Source organism: Daucus carota, chromosome 9 (assembly GCF_001625215.2).
Source record: "Daucus carota subsp. sativus chromosome 9, DH1 v3.0, whole genome shotgun sequence".
Lineage (NCBI taxonomy): Eukaryota > Viridiplantae > Streptophyta > Magnoliopsida > Apiales > Apiaceae > Daucus > Daucus carota.
In genome coordinates this window covers 25,576,720-25,598,047 of record NC_030389.2, presented here as the reverse complement: position 1 = coordinate 25,598,047, position 21,328 = coordinate 25,576,720, and the positions used below count along the sequence as shown (strand labels likewise).

The window sequence follows — 21,328 nt, the reverse complement described above, 5'->3', positions numbered from 1 at the left end:
AATAAAAACAAGAATAATGAAAGAGATAAGACACGAAAATAAGAGAGAGGGAGGGAGGGAGGGAGTACTTGATAAGAGAGAGAAGACGTTTCTCGGCGGTGATGATATGGTCGGTGGAGGCAGGGATCCAGCAGAGAAGTAGGAGAGATCGAATTTAATTGTACGAGTGTAGTGGTAAGCAATGAATTGAATTATACCGGGTATGAAAGTGTTTTTTTTTAAAATATGGTTATCATATATTGGGTCCACATTTTGGATAAAAAAACATGATTTCAAAACCAACCATATCCAAATAAAATGTGTGATTTTTTTGTTGGACCAAATTTTAAAAAATGGTTTGGTTTGGACTGGATATATGGTTTTGGGCCTATATTGCCCGGTTTAACTATGTTGTTAGATTAGACTTATAGGACTGAACAACTAGGTGATAGTTCATATAACAATATTGGCCAGGTCGAAAAAAAAAAAGATACAATGTAATTTAATTCATTTCTTTAAGCAGACAGAATCAGTGACGCTGCCTCACTAGTCAGGAACAGTTCCAGTACTGTCATGAGCATTGAGAGTAAAGGCGACAAGCTTCTCTAATGCAGTATACCATATTATATTGTCAGTCTTACTTCGAATATCTGATCTCTGAAGTATTGTTTGTATTTAGAGACCTTTCTCCAGCATTTGTAAACCTGAATAAGATTTGCTTGTACGACATTGCTCAAGGTTCTAATGTTGGCATTAGAAATCCAAACTTTTTTTACTTCCTGAACAAGCATTTCTTATGTAGTCCCATTCTTAAATGGGAAAAGATATATAACATCCTCAATTCGTATAGTAAATATAACATGAAACTTGTGTAAGTTTACCTATACAATATAGTAAATTATCTGAGAGTTAATAGTCTCAAAAATGATAAATTTTATTAATTTAACAAGATTATTAATTCAATGAGGTTTAATATACAATATCTTTATTATGCTGGGACTGTTTTTTTAAAATATCCATTTAAAGTGGGCTATACATTTACATGTTCTGCTTTTGGCCAAATACAAATTTACAAGCATTAATACATAGTAGATCTGATGCTGACTTTACAAAAAAGAACTTGCTATATTACATTTATATATGCTCCTATACCAATGTTCACGAACACTATGCTTGTCAGTTGTCAAGGAATACTTGGCGGATTTTCAGCGGAGATTGGCTGCGTACTCGAAACATTAGCAAGCCACTGGAGTAGCTTCTGAACTTCAAAAGTATCGTCAACAGCAGGGACCACCACAGATGAAACAATTTTCAAAGTACCGTCTACATGTCTTCATCTAACCTGTCATCTCCAATGCGGAGGATGAAATCAGGGATCTCGCCATTGCCAACCATTGTCGCGATTACCTTTTCTGTGACCAAGCCTTTGCTTGCATCCTAAATATATTAGGTTGCTAGTTAAGTAAATTACTGTACAATGCATAGGGAAGACCGAAAGAGGGAGACGAGAGACATATACCTGTGGTTTAACCTCAACAATATTTTTCCTTTTGCAACTACTGCAGGTTCATTAGCAATGACGTGTTTCAAATGATCCGGTAAATCCTTTGGCTACAAGGATCCAAAATCTTGATCTGCATCTTGATGGTGCCAAACCAAAACACTTTCTTTGACTTCGATGGTGGAACCATCCATGGCTTCTGCATACAGATTCATTATACGCTCCACTGCCACCTTCCACTCGAGATCCACAACCAAACTGGATTGCCATTCAGAAGTTTTCTTCCACCTGCAAACCAAAGGCAATTTAATTAGAAGTGCCACTAGAAAAGGTCTCTTAGAAGTTTTTGAAGAAAAATACCTTATGAAGTACCCGTGTTCAGTAGCTAGTCCTAGACCTTCACATGGAGCCAGCCACTCGGTTAAGGAACTTATACCTCTTCCACTAACGATAAACACAGTGTTCTTAGGATCATCACACATAGTGTTAATTAAGAGCAGTGACAAGTTCACTACTGAGATTTTTCTTGGTCGAGGAATGAGGAACAAGGGTGCCATCAAAGTCTAGAAATATTGCCCTCCTATTTGTCCTGTTATATGCAGGAACTATGCTTTTAGAAAATAATTTTTGAAAACCTAGGGAGAGGGCAGCAACTTTGAATGTGAAACTGAAGCCCAAATCCCAGCATTGATAATTATAGTGATCAAGACATGCTCTCGTGATGCTATGCAGGAAACTGCGAGCACAATATGCCACATCATGAGACTGAACCTAACTATAGTTCTGCTCATGTCTTAATTGCCTTAAAGAATCATCCATGGAGATCGCAGAACGCATAGCCTCAGCTAAAGAACTAATATCCCATGAATTTATTCTGATTGCTCCACTCAGAGATGGAGAACATCCAACATATTCATAAATAATTAGCACACTTGTTAATCTGATTAATCCTGTTAGCAGTTCCATACGTCTCCCTTCTCACTTCCTCGATGTCTTCTCCTGAGCTTCTTTCAGGATTGATAATTTGAACAAGAACCACAATATCCCGCAAGTTTTCATACTTCTTCAATAGTTGTTTAAATGCTAATAACTTCAGACTAATTGCCTTGAATAAGTTCATGTCGTCTACGCCAACAATTACATGCTTCCCCTTGAACTTCCCTTCAATTTCCTTGACTTTCATTGATGTAGAAGGAATATTCAGAACATTTTCAACTTTTCCCAAATGAATTCCTAAAGGCAGAATCTTGATATACACCGTGCGACCACTATAATCCAGCCCAATTTGTCCTCGTTTGGACTCATAGTCTAGTCCCAGCATTCTACTACAACATGAGAGGAGGTGGCGAGCAAAATCGAAAGTATGAAACCCGATGAGATCGCAGTTCAACAAAATCCTCAGAATGTCTGCACTTACAGGAAGTGTTCGATAGATCTCTGCAAATGCAAGGAATGGACTTTGGAGAAAGAATCTGAGTTTGGCCCTGTAGCGCTTATTTCTCAAGAACACAAGGATCGCCATGAGGTGATAGTCATGAATCAAAATATAATTAATCTCGGGATTTGCCACTTCTAATACTTTGTTTGCTAATATTTTATTTGCAGAGATATAAGCCTGCCACAGTCCCTGATCAAATTGGTCACCATGCTTTCCGCACATTGGGAGCATGTAATGGAATATAGGCCATAGATGGTGCTTGCAGAAATCATGATAGAATTCAGAGAAGAGTTCATTCGCAAGAAAAGTGTGAACGCAATTGAAATCATCCATCAGTCTCTCAACAACCTCCTCCTGTACATTAACATCTATATCGGCATTTAGTGAACCAACATGAAAAACCATTGTATCAGGTGAAAATCCATCTTTTAGTTGCCATAGAGGTGATTCATCGTATATAAAGCTAAAGCCCTCTGTTTTCCCATCCTTCTGTGCATGAAGGGGCAACATGTTTGACAAGATGATAATTCTGATAGTTGTAGATGAGGTACCATCTGAATCCACATATTTGATACAAGGATTAGTCCTGTTCAGGTCCCCGAAAGCCAAGTTTGCAAAATTCATACATGAACTTGTATCCATGTTCGATTTATTTTCAAACAAAAATATAATCTGATCTGATTATATTCTGTAAAAAGAAAACACAAGAGCTCCCCAAAGTTAGACAAGTAAATCTAATGGCTTGAAGAGAAATTACTCCACAGATAATAGAAAACAAACAAGATTATTATACTATAGGCCATGATAATTGATGATGATATGCTCTATACTTATAATCACAACTTCTTGCCGATACAATTGATATATATATATATATATATATATATATATATATATATATATATATATATATATATATATATGCACTTATAAGGAAACATGATCAATCATGTAAACATAATCAATAGTTATGAATTCAATAATCGAATCATAAAAATTTGTAATAATATGATCATGATCACTAAATCTCAGCCGCTTAAACAAGCTAGAAAACCACTAGTTTAATATTGTACACCGGTATGTAAATAGCTGAACTAGCTGGAGGTATATCAAATATCTTAAAGTATAAAATGTGTTTTCGTTGGTTAGAACTTGAGGGGGTGGGGGTCCTTTTATACACTTTCTGAGCTGCTTGCTTAGTCTAGTTGCCCTTAGTTTTCGAGTTTATTACGATTCTGCTAAAGTGATGTGAGTTTGAAAATACTATAGATTGTGATGAAAAGCCGAGAGCATTAAAAACCAAGGTAGATTTCAGTTGTAGAGAGAATTAAAAGCCAATGTAGATTTCAGTTGTAGAGAGAATTAAAAGCCAATGTAGATTTCAGTTGTAGAAAGAATTAAAAGCCAATGTAGATTTCAGCTGTAGAGATAATTAGGATTTCAGCTGTAGAGAGAATTAAAAGTCAATGTAGATTTGAGCTGTAAGACTCTCAACTAAATAGTGACGCATGTAACAGATAGAATGGGAAGAAATTTCTCATTTATTGTGTATACTTTGCACTTGAAACAAACTATTTTAATCCTCTTAAATCTAATCCATATCTATTATATACATGAGATTTTTTTTCCCGTGAAAATCAAATATATAAAAAATTAAATATGTATATTTATTTGAATCTGAACATTTTAAAAGTGTACATTTGAAAATAAGGTTTAATTTCAACAAATTCACAAACATAATGGTTATAAAAAGTCAATTTTATGACATATTGTTATCGTTTTCGATTATGTATCCCGTCTCGAGTGACATGATACAAATGTGAACAAAATTTAAATGTCCTTGCCAACTAAAAAGTAATCGATTGATACACACAGATATCATATATTAATTTAATGTACACGTAAAGTAAATGTGTGTGGATATGTGTGTGTGTATATATGGATTGCATTCCACAAAGAATACTTTAAAAATAACAATATAAAACACTATCATAACACTTTATCTTTCATAAAAAATGATTTGTTAAGATTATAATACTATAGTTAAACGCCAATTAAACTTAATATAGTAAATCTAACATCCAAACTCATCCAAATTATTAATAAGAAATATTATAAATTCAGAATAGAATGCAGAACAGAATCTAGAATAATGTTATTTTTAAGGATCTTTTTAGTGTGTGCTCATGTGCACATACTAACAACTATTTTAAACTAGTAAATTTTTATGCATGGTCATCATTATTAATAAGATTAGAATCCATAGACACATAACTAAAAAGTGATTGTTAGACAAAGGGAATCAAACCTCTTTGCTCTTTTAGTTATATTTAATGTTTAACGTCATAATCTTTATACTATAGAGACTTTTGAGTTTACTTAAAAAATCTTATTAGATAACTTACATCTTGTCCTCTTATATTATGTTTTTTGTTTTAGTTTGAGTGAACTAAACTATTGTATTGTATTATTTACGAGTCTTTTTATTTTAATTTTCATAATTATATATGTAAACAAATTATATTCAATCATCTTTAAATATTATTAAACTAATTTATTTATTATAGGGTTAAATATTAAAGCGGTCACTGAAGTGGAGGTCATATATCACTTGGCTCACTGATCCTAACAGAATATCATTTCAATCATTAAAGTCATGATAAATATCAATCAAGTACTTCAAAATTTTAGTTCAAGAAGTAAAAATATTATTTATAGAGTTACACATTGTTCTTGAATGTTACCATAATCAAAGTAAAAGGTTATGACTTCTAGTAATTATAACAATATATTTAGATTTTATTAATTTTGTTTACTATTTATTTATAATTAAAAGAAAAAATAAATATATACTAAAAATAAATAGTAAATAAACTATATAAAATCTAAATATATTATTATATATACTAGAAGTTATAACCTTGTACTTGGTTCTCTTAGTATTCAAAAATAAAGTGTTAAACTTTATAAATAATATTTTTACTCCTTGAACTATAATTTGGAGGTACTTGATCGATATTTATTGTGACTTTAATGATTGAAATGATATGTCGTTAAGATCAGTAGCAAAATGATATATGACCTCCACTTCAGTGAACACTTTGATATTTAACCCATTTATTATGTAGATTAAGATATTTGAATAATTTTAATGGCACTATTGTCATTTCAAATTTTTGCATTGATACTATTTTTCAATACATTGTCTTATTTGATTTCTGCAACTAAGAATATCAAAGATTGTTGATTTGCATTACTGTGAGTATTGGAAATTTTTTGTCTTCACAAGAGCAATGATATTGAATATATTTATATTGAGATTAACTGTTAGGTCCTGAAACGATTGTAGAAGGGGGTTGAATACAATCGTCACTAAAAATCACGGCGGAATAATCTGATTTGAATTAAACTTGTTAATCAGATTTTAATTAATTAATATAACAATGTTTTAAGTCGTTATATAATTAATAAGGTTCGTTTTAATGTCCACTAAAGTTCGTAGAATAAATTCGACAGGATGTATTCTAGTTTAGTGATTAAAACAACCTTTCTTAATTGGATTAAATAATTATTATGAATTTTACAAATCAGAATTTCAGTTTGTATTTATAACTAATTTATATGAAGAAAAATAGTATTTAAAATTAAATCATATAATATATAAATTATTTTTAGAAATAGATTCACATTTAAGTGATCAAAGCACAGAAAACTGTGGATATAACAATTGCAAGTTACAAACAACTTGAAAGCTTTTACAATGCTTGAACACCTACAAATGAAGAAGTGAAGCCATATTTATAGGCAAATCACTTGGATCTAGGTATGACAAAGAAAAGAATGACTTTCTAGCTTAGGAATGACATTACAATGGAAGATATGACATTATTACACAAAGCCATGTCATAAAACAAAGAAGGAATGACATTTAAATGGAATGTCATACTGCCAGGGGCGATATGACTTAATTTCTTGGTCACTACTCTTCATTTGGCATGACATAACCAAAGAAAGTCATTCGGTTGAGCTTTGTATGACTTTTTAAGTCATTTATAAGCAAGTCATACACACAATCAGAGAATGCCTGAATCATACATTTTTTATGTCATACCAGTGTAAGTCTGATGAATGCAAGCGGTATGACTTTTAATCAGAAAGTCATACCGAATGAAATATACACTGAAATGTCATCAGAATGACTTTTTCAAGTCATTTCAAGGAATGTCGCATACAAGGGCACGGTATGACATTATCTGAAAATGTCATACCGAGTCTTTTAATGCAAAAATCAGTTTAAAACAATTATATAAATATTAGATAATTGCTCACTTAATTATATTAATTATATAAATTCATAAATTAAATTAATTCGAAGGTGAATCAATTTAATAAATAAATTATACAACTAATTTAATTATTTTGATTAGTGAGATAATTAAATAAATACTTATAAAATTGTATTTCTTCATCAGAAGAGACTTCAGACTTGATTAAACTTTGTAGATATTTGTCTTGATCGAACGGCCACTTGTAGTTGATGCAGAACACTTAATCTAAGTAGCTGACACACAAATATACTGTCTGGTTCATCTGTATCTAGCTGAATTAAATATTCTTTATCAAATAAACATTTGAAACGAGGCTTGTTCGTCGAGTCTATGTCTTCGTAGTTCTTCTTCATAAGTAACAATAGTATGGAATCTTCTGAATAAATAAAGTATTAAAACTTTATACCTTATGGACTTCTGGACGTGCTACAAAAGATTATTTGTACACTGAGGCTTGAACATATTAATGAACATCTTGCAGTGGTGTGCAGCAGCATCCTAAAATTCTCCAGACATATAATTTCAATAAATCACTTGACGTTCTTCGTACGGATTCCTTCATCAGTACTTGCTATTTACCTTGCTTTCTTATCAGAGTTGAGTTGGTACCTCTTTAATTACAAATAGGCTAAACATATGCCTTTCAATCTCCCCCTATTTGTTTGTTAACATAACATGCAAATTATCGAGAGGATAACTCAACTAACTGATAAGACAAAGGATTATACATGAATTGTAAATAGCAAAAAGTTTCTGGTATTTCATTAAACATTCACCAGAATTCAAAATATTACATTAGATTACAAAAGGATGTTCTTATTGAACATATATTACAAATCCCTAATGAATCTAAAGATCAACTTCTCCTTCTTCGATATCAGAAGTGTGAAGGATAGGAGTTGACGGTTCTTCCCTGGTTGGCACTTCAGATGTAGTGGATTCACCATGCTTCTTTCGTTCCCTTGCCAGAGCCAGTTGGTGTAGTACTTCTAATTCCACAAGGTCTTCGCGGAAGTCTGATGGCTGAGATTTTGTTGCATTTTTCATCCTTCGAAAGTACTGAGCAACATTCTTTCGAGTGCAGTAAGCAAGAATCACATCATCAGCATCAGACTTAGCTTTAGAAGCGAAGCCCTTGGTTCTTAAAAGAGTGGAGGCAAGAGCAAGTTGCTTAGCGGGATACTTTGGCAAGGCTTCTTTGTTGAGATAGACAGTGCTGAAGATCTCCTTGTGAACGAACTTAACACAGTACGGATTCTTGACAACCTGAGGACTGTTGAATACAGCACATTCCAGCAGTTTGTCACGAAGGAGTTCGTTCAGGTTGGAGCTGCGCTTTACCTTGTTCCGAAGCACCCAGAGCTCAGATACAGAGAATGATTTCAGAGATTCGACAGATAGTCTGAAGGAACCATTCCTCTGTGTATAGACAATTAGCTCCCATTCTTCTAACAGATTGTTGACTCCCACAGTCAAATAATTCAATTCCAAAGCAAAGGCATGCATAAAAACATCCTCGTCAGGGTTTACCTCTCGAAGATCATAGATCAGAGATAAGAACTTGTTGTCGTTGAAAGGTTCCCTTTGAGGTCCATCGAATATCCTCTTTGCAATGTCCCAGCTTTTTCTGACTTTCCTTTTAATATCAAGATTCTTCTGTTTGCACGCAGCATCATAGATTTTCTGTTTCTCGATCTTGATTTGCTCTTCTGTGATCAACTTTTCCTCTAGAAGTTTTTGGAAATCTCGAAGCTTACGCTTCCTAGCTTCATTTTCAGCTTTAAACTTCTGGACATTCTCCTCATGCTCTAGGTCAACAGGTTCTTCATCCTGAAACAAATAACTCTCATCAAATTTACCTTCTTCTTCTGCCTGACGATAGGTAGCATCGAAGATGTCATCATCATCCATATCATTTGGATAGTCATCATAACTATCAGAGTTGAAGACATTGTCGGACTGATGTAACAGTTATTTGCCTTTAAATTTATCAGATTCTTTGTCAGGGGCAGATCCAGAAGTTGTATTTCCCTTGTTGCTTTGATTTGAGCTACTGCCTCTATCATCCCTATCACCTTTGTCTTCTCTATTCTCCCCCTTAGTTGAGGGATCCTCTCCGGAGGGTTGATCATCAGACTTGTTGGAGTTTCTGAGGAGTTGATCTAATTTGCTGTCGATGGTCTCAAATTTAGACATGTCACTACAAGAAAAAACGAATCAGACAATGGTTTTTGCCCGTTTTCTAAGCTCCTGTTTTTCCGTTGACTATCGAGCCGCCGTCTGTTACACATATCAGACAACGGTACACAATTTGTTGTGCGAGCTGCTTCACTCTACAGTCGTGTTATAAATTCGCGTTGTGTGACACCTAGAAACCACAACGGTGTGAAAAGAAAGTCTTGTAACAAAACTTTTGTATCAAGCCTTTCTTATAAACAAGCTGTTGTTGTTAGCTGAAGAAGACAACGGTTTCTTTGCATGAGAAACACTTGTCTTTCAGAGCTTTTAACAATTATTTTACAAAATAGGAACCGTTGTAATGATTTATTTACACAACCATTTGTGTGAAGAAGACACTCGATGCAAACTGCTTTGCACAGCAGTTTTATAGTCTTGTAACAACGGTTTTCTAAGAGTTTTGTTAGTAGTTTATCTTGTGTTAATGTCTTACCAACAATGTTGATGTACGAAAAACATGTTGTCTTATTGTATTCAACTCAACATAACACATTTTGGTTCTATTGTGTTTTAGCTCATAAGACAATTGTCTTTTGGTTCTTAAAGTGTTGTGTGAATAATGTTATAGACAACGGATTTCTTTTCCTTTAAATGTTGTATGAATAAGCCACAAACAACAATGATTTTATTTAAATTGAAAATAATAATTTATAAAATGCTTAAAAACCATAAATAAATCACAATAATTACAAATTCAATATCAAAACGTATACAAAACAATCTCATGTCAAAGTCACAATACTCGGTTTACACAAGAGTATGATCTATCTAAACTATCGGAAGATATGTCTCGTACTTTAAGAAGTTGGGGGGCGGAGTTCATAGGCTTGACTAGCAAAGCTCGAAGTTGTTGAGTCTGCTGGGAGGAAAGAACCAACAGTACTACTGACACTTCAAAACGCCACGAGAATTGAAGAATTTCCGCACACAAAAAAACTCCCATTTAAACAACAAATTTACCTGAACATATTCCAAACAGGCCCCTTTGTACTTCAAGAAATAAACATGTAGATATAGCCTTTCTAGAATTTACCTTGTATCGGCATAAAGATTTAGAGTCCGGAAAGCCCAACATTTGAATAATATCTGTTGCAAACCCCCATCTGTTAGCTTGATGCACCTAATATATTACCCACAAAATGATCAGGTGAGATAAAGATTCAAGAAGTTTAACTCTACATATCTAAACAACTTTCTCATGCATACTAACAAAGTGTGTGTATTTTTGTTATTAAAGAAAACAAAATAAAGTCGGAAGATATAATCATGTAGAATAGAGAACTAGTGATACACATGTTCTCAAAGCTAAACTATTAAAGCCCAGGAACAAACAGAAGGAGCAGACTAGCTTATGATAAGTCTGGATGTAAGTCACGACTCATGTGGTAGGTAAAATGATTGAACAAGGCCTATAAAGTCTTTCAGCATTCAAATCTACGGCATAAAATTCTGTAAATAAGTTTATACATCACTAATATAGAGAAAAATTAAGAGTACCGACTATTGTAGTAGATATATCTGCACTGACGTAAGGAGGTGGACAGGATGTGATTTAGAGCTACAAGTTTAGTCCTCCTTGAACTTGATAATGTCTGCTTGATAATCCCTCACAATGAAGTTGACTATGTTTTCTAGTTTGCTGGACACTGAAATAATCACTTCCTGGCAAACATCCCCTCCAAACTTAACATGGTCGGCGTAATCCTCTCTCACTTGAAACCAGGAATTCGGGTCAAGCTTCAGAAGAACCGAGTCTCACTTACTTTAAACTTGATCCTCGCATCTCCTGTACTGACCAGTGAAAGGGGTAGTGCTAAGACATCTAACAGAAGATGGTATTTCAGAGTCAGATTATAAAGCCCATACACATATACCAGCAATTCGCAGAGTAAGCTATAAATGAATTCTTGTCATCCATCAGTGTCTACACATTGCTATAAAGCATAACTTTCTTAAGACAGATTACATATCAGAAAGGCATACACATTGCTAAGCAGCACAAATAAAGTCTGAACTCTCCAAAGTCTGAATAAATATAAGAGAAGGTGGGCAATAAAAGAAGCTGTAGTCGAAAGAAAAATATTCTTGGCTATAAGTGGAATTCCTTTTTAGTTAGAGATCATATATAACTTGCAGCCACTCAAGTTCAAATCTACTATGTTCTTGCAGTGTATCACAATAACCAGCTTATAGTCTAACTAGGTCCATTATACAAACACAAAAACCAAATAAACATAAAGCATGTATTACCTTACATTCCAATAGATGGAGAAACTTTTAAATTTAGGACAAGCATAAGTTATTGCTTCAACTCCTTTATCACTGACTCTCTGGCCACCATTTAAATTCAAATGCTCCCGATTTTGTACAGAACTCTTGAACTGTAAAATGAAGAAAAACATTTTTAATCCAAACCCAGAAAATATATCAAAACACACATATATCAACATATACACACACACAAAACAAACTCCATAAATCGGTCTGCTTCGAGGCATACAGGCATACTAGATCCAATTGTCAAAACATTTCAAATCAAGTATTATATATGAAGCCTGTTCTAGCTACAACTTCAAGATCAAAGCTCAACATCAAATCCAAATACACAAAGCAAAGCCCTAATTTTATTCAAGTATAAAACCCAAAATAAAAATTAAATCACATAAATAAAAACCCCAAAAATAAACCCAAATAAGTTGGAGATTACCTGCAAAATGTAAGCCCCAAAATTGAAACCCTAATTAGCCGCAATTTCAAGAAGAAGAATTTGTTTTATGTGTAACAAAAAAAGAAGATAAAATGAGTTCCAAATGGAGAGAGTTTGTGGAGACAGTTTTTATGTACCTATGGATCGTGCAGAGTTTGTAAATCAAAGATGTTACAATCCAGAGAGGTAAATTAGAAGTGTTACAATCAAGAGAATTTGTGGAGAGGGTTTGTATCAAGAGAAACACAAAACAAATGGAGCTTTACCGGAGAGGGAGTTGTTATACAAACATGGTGTTTGTGAAGACCGAAGAGTGTTTAGAGTTTGTAAATCCTGGAGAGTGCTAAGGGGGAATGAAAATTTGGATTGAGAGGAAAATGGTGGGAAATGAAAATTTGGGATTAGCGGCCAACTAAATTGGATGTAAAGCAGTATTAAGACAGCACACACTTAAGTGAAAAATATTTCATTTCAAAATGTCAAATAAATTGGTAAGGTATTAATTTTAATAAGTTTGTATTCAAAAATAATACATGAAATATTTAAAATAAATAAAATTATTTTTCTGATGATCAAATCGTATAAATATCAATACCTACTTAATTTAGTGATGTGTTACAATATTGAGAAATTAATATTATTCGAGTTTTTAACAAAAATCTTGTAAAATTAGTACTTTCTACTTCACGACTCGATCCGGATTACCTATAATAACTTTAATAATTTTTTCCGACGATCCAAATGCACGGATGTTAATATCTACTTAATTTAGTGATGTTTAAAAATTAATCTTATTCGAGATTTAAACAAAAATCTTGTAAAATTACTACTTTCTAAAAAAAAAAATCTTAATCAATTCTAATTTTTGTACAATTTGTCTTAAGAAATATATTACATTATGCAGATACGTGAATGTGTAGTATTCATTTGTAATAAGAAGATAATTTTGTGGCTCGAACGTGAGCATTAGTATGTCTTTTATACTTACAATATAGGACGCGCTGAATATAACTTTTGTTATCTATACAATTTGCTCCATATTAATTTTAAAATATTATTCTGATTGATCTGACCGTACGGATGTCAGTATATATCAATATTAGTTATGTACAATTTTTTTTCAAAATTTTTTATGCTTATTTATATGCTTTTTATAACAAAACTAGTCATAATCATAATTTTGTCTTATTATAAAAAGGTTATTTTTGTCCTCTAGTTTTTAGAAGACAATGATTTTTTAACACACATGTGTTGCATGAGAAGAAGTGACACAATGGTTACGTCATAATATGCAATTGTAAAAGAGCCATTGTCTAAAATAGACTCACACAACGATTTGTTAAAAACTCGTTGTATGTAAGTAGCATAGACAACAATTTATGGGAAGGAAACCTTTGCATCCTTAGTTTTCCTTTTCAATAGTTAAAACTTCTCATTACGTTAATCAATTCTAATTTTTGTACTATTTGTCTTAAAAAATATATTACATTATGCATATACGTGAATGTGTATTATTCATTTGTAATAAGAAGATATTTTTGCGACTCGAGCGTGGGTAATAGTATGTCTTTTATGCTTACAATATAGGGTGCACTGAATAGAACTTTAATTTGTTATCAATACAATTTGCTCCGTATTAATTTTAAAATATTCTTTTCGATGATATAACCGTACAGATGTCAGTATATATCAATATTAGTTATGTATAATTTTTTTCAAAATTCTTTATGCTTATTTATATGCTTTTTATAACAAAACTAATCATAATCCTAATTTTGTCTTATTATAAAAAGGTTATTTTTTCCTCTAGTGTTTAATAGATTACGGTTTTTTAACACACATGTGTTGCATGAGAAGAAGTGACACAATGTGAAATTACACACCTAAAGGGGGGGTGAATAGGTGTTATGGCTAATATGACCGATTTTTAATGTTACCGAATCAGAGTAAACAGTCAGCTAGCTAACAATGCAGATGCAATGCAAAACAAATATAATCAGTAAGCTAGCAACACAGAGAATTTTAGCCAGGTTCGACCCCTAACCCTAATGGTCTACGTCCTGGTCCCCTACCAACTGGTAAGAGATTATATTATTAATCAATAATGTTAACAATTACAATGATTCAATAATATAACTCCCTTTAACCTTTGTTCCTGTTATCAGCTTGCTGAAACCCCTGAACCATGAACCAAAAGCTCTCCAAGACCTATACTTCCCAAGTACACTCTTCTAGCTAACTAGTCCCCTTGTTCCCTTGTTTCACAAGCTGGATACACAGCAACAAAACATTACACCTTGAACAATACAATGTATGAGTGTAATACAACCGAAACTATGAACTCAATATAGATATATATTCAAATATAAGTACTAGAGCTCAAGTAAAGATTTTGCAATGAAAGTGTGTTGTATTTCAGAAGCTTGACGTGTGTTCTTGTTATTCAAAACGGAAACCACACTCAAGTATATATACACAAAGATCCAATGATCAATTTGCTAACAAATTCCAACGTTCTTGTTCCAACCGAACTCACGCATAATTTGTTCTCAATTTGAACGTTTAATCCTGTGAAGTTTACTGAGTAAAAAGTGTAGAAACGTTGTGAAGATATCTCAGTAAAACGTTTATCTAAAAACTATAATTTGAAATAGGATAGGAGTTGTTTTAGATAAGTTCGAATGAGAGATAAAAACTCCTATAAGTTAGGAAATCATTTTTGTTTGAAATTTTGATTTAAAAACTGAGCTCTAATATTTATATAAGTCATATATAAATATTAAAGTCCTCACAAATCGTTTCCTAATACATCTCCTTGCTTTTCGACTTTGATCCTTATCCATTTGTTATTCTGTTCACGCTGTGAGCTTGCTGATAAGCCTGGATAATAACCTGTAAGCTTGCTGACAGTTGAACATAACACTGAAACTTATCAAGCTGTTCGCACATGCATATATCACTTTGATAGCTCGCTAACAAGCACTAGTTTTATGCTATTAGCTTGCTGGCAGTGTGATCATCAAAACCTTGAGAGTATCAATCTCCCCCTTTTTGATGATTAAACCATATTTAGGAAAAGTAATAATACTCCCCCTGAATACCGCAATCTAATATCATGAAACTTAACAAATATATCAATTCAGCATATAAAATCAGATATAGCAGATATTACAGTCTAATATGCAAAGCAGAAGATATATCAGACACATTATGCACTCAGAATTAATAAAACAAGTACTTGCATAGATATTTAGATTAATATCCAAACCAGGATAAACCACCTGGTAACCACCAACAATTATCCAAAAACACAAACAACCAAATTCAACCAAATTCATCTCAGGATAAACCACCTGAGGACCAATAAATCCAACAAACAACTTAAACAACCAACTTAGTCTGAAACAAACATAGGGCCAATAAGTACTTAAGCAGCAGATAAACACTTAAGTAAGGTATTATTCTCGATAGATTAAAGTTCCTAAATCTTCTCGCCCTTAATCATCGAAAAGGTAAGAAATTTAGGTTTCCTGTCCTTAGCAGCCACATCCTTTGCAGCCAACTCCTTTGCAGCCACAGCAGCAAGAGCTTCTGCCACCATTATATTCCCAGCAGCATCCTTGGAAACATTTTCAGCAGCCTCCTGAAGAGCATCCAGTGCTGTACGTGGCCTTGGACTATCAGTAGCATCATCCTCAGATGTGAAGGTAAACTTGACATCAGAAGAACCCCCAGAACTAAATATCCGCTTGCGGAGCTCATGAACAAAACTCCCAGAGCTACACTTCTCTGGAGTGTTTCCTGTCTTGCCTCCAAAAACTATATCTTTCCAGAACTGAAACTGGTTGGCCAAATCATCCATTTGCTTAGACAACAGCTTCTGACCCTCAACCAGCTGCTTATGGTTATCACGGAGTTCATCCATGAATTCCAGAATCTCCTTAGCAGAAATACCCAAATCAACACAAGCAGGAGCAACAGCAGGAGGTGGAGTAGCAACTGGAACCTCCATCACAGACAAACTACCATCTTTGTCCACCTTTAAATTAGACTGACTAAGACATTTAACATCCAAAAACTCTTTTGCAGCAACAAACTCAACACCCTCAAAACTGACACCAAACCACTCGAAAATTCGAGTCAAAAGCAACCCATACGGCAACCCAGCTGACGATTTTCCCTCAAGAGCACCAATCATATTGTTTAAAATTAAGTCCCCAACATCAAAGGACTTCTCAGCCATAACCATTGAAACCACAACAACATCTTGTGCCGACAGATTAGATCGAGTACCCAACCGAGGACACAAATTCTCAATTGAAACCTTAAACACAGCATGACAGCACCCTTTGCAACATTGTCTCTCAGAAAATGATGTCGAACATCAATATGCTTTGTCCTTGAATGATTGACAGGATTTTCTGAAATATTGATTGTACTTGTGTTGTCACAAAAGATAGGAGTCAGCTTGCATTTGGTTCCAAAGTCCTTCAATTGTTGTCTCATCCATACCATTTGAGAGCAACATCTACCAGCTGCTAAATACTCCCCCTCAGCCGTAGATTAAGCAACTGAAGTTTGCTTCTTGCTTAACCAAAAAACTAAGCTTTGACCCAAAAATGCACAAACACTACTTGTACTTTTTCTATCAGTTTGACTACCTGCATAATCTGCATCACTATACCCAACAAGATCAAGAGCATTTGTGATAGGATAGAATAAACCCAAAGTGATGGTTCCACTTAAATATTTAAATATTCTTTTAACAGCTTGTAAGTGAGAATCCTTTGGTTTTGCTTGAAATCTAGCACAAACACAAACACTATACATAATATCAGGTCTAGAGGCTGTAAGATAAAGTAAACTTCCAATCATACCTCTATACATTCGAACATCAACATCTTTACCATTTTCATCTGCTGTCAGCTTGCTGACAACGCTCATTGGTGTTGATTTCGCCTTGATATTCTCATATCCAAATCTTTTGAGTAGATTCTTGATGTAGTTGGATTGATGCACATAAATTCCTTCTAGAGTTTGCTTAATTTGGAGCCCCAAGAAATAATTGAGCTCTCTCATCATGCTCATGTCAAACTCACTATGCATGCACTTTGAAAACCACTTACACAAAGAATCATTAGTAGATCCAAATATAATATCATCTACATATATTTGAACAACTAATATATCTTGACCTTTAAAGATAGTGAACAAAGTAGGATCAATTTTACCTCTAATGAAACCATTTTTGATCAAAAATTCACTTAACCTTTCATACCATGATCAAGGTGCTTGCCTTAACCCATATAGTGACTTCTTGAGCTTGTAGACACGGTTGGGATATTTTTCATCCTTGAATCCTGGTGGTTGCTTGACATAGACTTCTTCCTTTAGATATCCATTTAAGAATGCACTTTTGACGTCTATTTGATGTAGCTTGAACTTCTTGTAGCATGCAAATGACAATAGCATCCTAATAGATTCCAATCTTGCAACCGGAACATATGTTTGATCAAAATCAATTCCTTCTTGCTGATTGTATCCTTGTGCAACAAGTCTAGCTTTGTTCCGAGTGATAGTACCAAATTCATCAACTTTATTCTTGAACACCCATTGGTTCCAACAATTGAAGCGTCCTTTGGTGGATCTACAAGTTCCCAAACATCACATCTTTCAAATTGGTTGAGTTCTTCTTGCATTGCCATGATCCAATTTTCATCTTGTAAAGCTTCTTGAACATTCTTTGGTTCCTCTTGAGCTATGAAGGCAGCATAAGCACAAATGTTGGCTTGAGCTTTCCTTGTCTTGATTCCAGCTGATTTATCTCCAATGATCAACTGAGGAGGATGATTCTTCACTGTTCTAGTTGATGAAAGGCATATGTTCAGCCTATTTGTATTTAAAGAGGTTCAAACTCAACTCAGATCAGAAAGCTCAGTAAATAGCAAGTCATCGGAATCAGTACGAAGAACGTCAAATGATTTATGGAAATCATATGTCAGATAAGTTCCAGGATGCTGCTGCACGCCATTGAAAGAAGTTCATTAATATGTTCAAGCCTCAGTGCACAAATAATCTTTTGTGGCACGTCCAGGAGTTCAGAAGACATAAAGCTTCTATACTTTATTTCATCAGAAGATTCCATTTAATGAAGATGTACGTACAAGACGAAGACTCGACGAACTAACCAAATTCTTGTTGTTTATTTGACGAAGAATATTTGATTTAACTAGATACAGATGAACCAGACAGTACATCTGTGTATCAGTTATTCAAATTAAATATTTGAAGTCAAGCAGAAGTGGTAGTTTGTTCGTTCGACAAATCAAGAAGAAGTTATTCAAGTTTAAAGAAGACCGGAAGCTGTTCTACTGAAGATTGTGTGATTAAATATTTTAATAGACTATTATTTCACTTCTCAAATAATTATATTAATTATGTAATTTATTTAATAAATTAATTCACTCTCGAATTAATTTAATTTATGAATTTATATGATTAAATTAATTAAGTGAATAATTTTCTATTTTAATATACTATTTTATTTCTTTATTTAATCACAAAAACCACCTCAGCAAGACAATTCTGGATTGTCTTGCCGAGTGGCTTCACTTTGCTTCCAAGACAATTCTCCATTGTCTGCCTGTGTCTTGTTTGAATCAGCAAGACAATTATTAATTGTCTTGCCGATTTATTTCAGTGTTTCAATGGTGTGCAAGACAATTCTTGAGAATTGTCTTGCCGAAGGAATGAGTATGACAGCAAGACAATCCCTTTGTCTTGTCTTGCCGAGTCAAGTGGTTGGTGTGCAAGACAATCCTGGATTGTCTTGCCGATTCTTGCAGTTGTCTTACTGGCAGTGCAATTGTCTTCCCTTCCCCTTTGATTGTCTTTCTGACTTGATTAAAGCTTGGTAGACAATCTGTGATTGTCTTTCCTTGCCTTAATTTGTCTTGCCCAAGCCTAGATTGTCATACCCTCTTAGTATTTGTCTTGTCTTGTGTTTGTCTTGCATGTACAAAGCTTTGCCTATAAATATGGCTTAGTTTCTTCATTTGAAAGTGTTCATCACTTTGTAATTCAAAGCATTTGTAAAGCTTTCAAGTTGTTTGTAACTTGCTTGATCGTTATATCCACAGTTTTCTGTGCTTTGATAACCCGGTTGTTTTAATCACTAAATCTAGAATATACCCTGTCGAATTTATTCTACGAACTTTAGTGGACATTAAAACTGAACCATTTTAATTATATAACGACTTCAGACATTGTTATATTAATTAATTATAATCTGATTAGCAAATCATATTCAATCAGATTCACTTCCGCGACGATTTGGTATTGATTGTATTCAACCCCCCCCTTCTACAATCATATCTGGACCTAACAATTGGCATCAGAGCGGTTGATACCATTTTACCGTATCAGATCCTATACAAACTCTGTAACGTCCAAATATTTTTTATTCGAATTAATTTTTTTTTAAAATTAATTTTGATTTAAAATATTTTTCTTTCAAAAATCCAAATCTCTCCAAACACTATTCACTTTAAATTCTTAAAAAAATGAGTACGCAAAAGATCAGTAGCATTAAAATCCCACCGTTCAGCCAGGAACACTTTGGCCTATGGAAAAGGCACATGTTCCTATTCCTCCGAACAGCGAACAGAAAATACATCGGGATTTTAGACAAAGGTGTTACTACTCCGATGAATGTCATATTAGCACACGAAGAGGATGGTGTGTTAATACCTCATCAGGTCATTCCGAAAGAACTTTCTGAGTACACAGATGAAGAAAGTGAACAGATGAACTTAGATGACGCTCTTCAACTAATCTTGGTTGAATCTCTAAATCCAGTGATGTACAATGCTGTTGTAAATTGTACGAACGCCAAGCAAATCTGGGATACATTAGAGATTATCAATGAAGGCTCAGAGGAAGTTAGGGAAAACAAGAAAGAGATACTGATGGCTCAGTATGAACAGTTTGGTTCCAATCCCGGAGAAGGGATTTCAGAAGTGTTTATCAGACTTAATAATTTGATAAATAATTTAAATCTGAATGGGAAATTCTATGACAAGAAAGAGGTCAACATGAAGTTTCTCTTAACACATCCTGAACATCTGGAATACAGAATCACTGCCATCAGGGAAAGCAGAGATCTGAATGAGATTTCTCTGGAAAGACTCTACGGAGTTTTGAAAACTTATGAACTGGAGCAAGTTCAGAGTAAACAGAGATATGGCTGGGGTAAAACACAGAACCATTCGAGAGCTCTAGTTGTTGAGTCACCTGCACCGGAAGAAAAGAAGGATGTTGTTGTTCCTTCTAAAACTACTCAGGAATTTGTTGTACCTGAGATGGGTCAGACTGCTTCTTCCAGTGGTGATGAAGAGTTCTATACAATGGAAGAGCTTGAACAGTTAGAAGATCAATCTCTATCACTGTTTGCCAAGAAGTTTGGAAACATGAGATTCCGGAAGAACCCTTCCTATAAATACAAACCTACTGTTAGTAAGTTTCAGAAGGGAGGATATTCATCTTCAACAAGCAAAGGAGGATACAAGACTGGAATGGTGGACAGAAGTAAATTTAAATGTTTCAACTGTGGTGAACCTGGACACTTTGCAACTGAGTGCAAGCAGCCCAAGGTTCAAGGAAAGAGAAAGGATTCGTATGATGAGCTGAAGCTGAAGTATGATGCCTTAGTAAGAAAGCATCATGGCACTTCTGGAAGTCAAAGCTTCAAGAGCAAATCATATCTAGCAGAAGGGAAAAGCTGGGATGATACAGATAGTGATGAAGAAGAGCAGATTGGGAATGTTGCTCTCATGGCTAATGCTGGATCATCTTCACCTCCTCCTGCTGGAAGCTTTCAGGTATATAGATCCTACATGCCCTAAACTATTTATGCAATTAGGACTTGAAAGAGATGATGCTATTAAAAAGATGAAAGCTGTCAATCTTAAAATTGATACTTTAGTCTTAGAAATTCATGCTTATAAGATGAATGAGATGAAAGTATTAAAACCTAAAATAGAACAATTGACTATGGATTTAGGATTACAATGTGCTAAAGTCAAAGTTCTAGAGAAAGGTGAGATTGCTTTAAGACTTCAGCTAGACGAAGAGAAAGT

The 21,328-nt window shown here is 34.0% G+C and overlaps 1 long non-coding RNA gene and 1 pseudogene across 2 annotated transcripts; both read right to left on the bottom strand.

Annotated features, from left to right (window-relative positions):
- Window positions 1-525: 525 nt before the first annotated feature.
- On the bottom strand, window positions 526-3,560 carry LOC108192660 (probable alpha,alpha-trehalose-phosphate synthase [UDP-forming] 8; annotated as a pseudogene).
- A 6,547-nt stretch (window positions 3,561-10,107) lies between these two features.
- On the bottom strand, window positions 10,108-12,591 carry LOC135149191 (uncharacterized). 2 transcript variants are annotated; one of them, XR_010287409.1, is made up of 4 exons: window positions 12,192-12,591; window positions 11,735-11,865; window positions 10,982-11,306; window positions 10,108-10,604 (listed from the first exon to the last, which is right to left on the bottom strand). It is a non-coding gene; the product is annotated as an uncharacterized LOC135149191 (long non-coding RNA). The 2 variants fall into 2 exon arrangements; XR_010287410.1 differs by having other exon boundaries at window positions 10,986-11,306.
- Window positions 12,592-21,328: the final 8,737 nt, after the last annotated feature.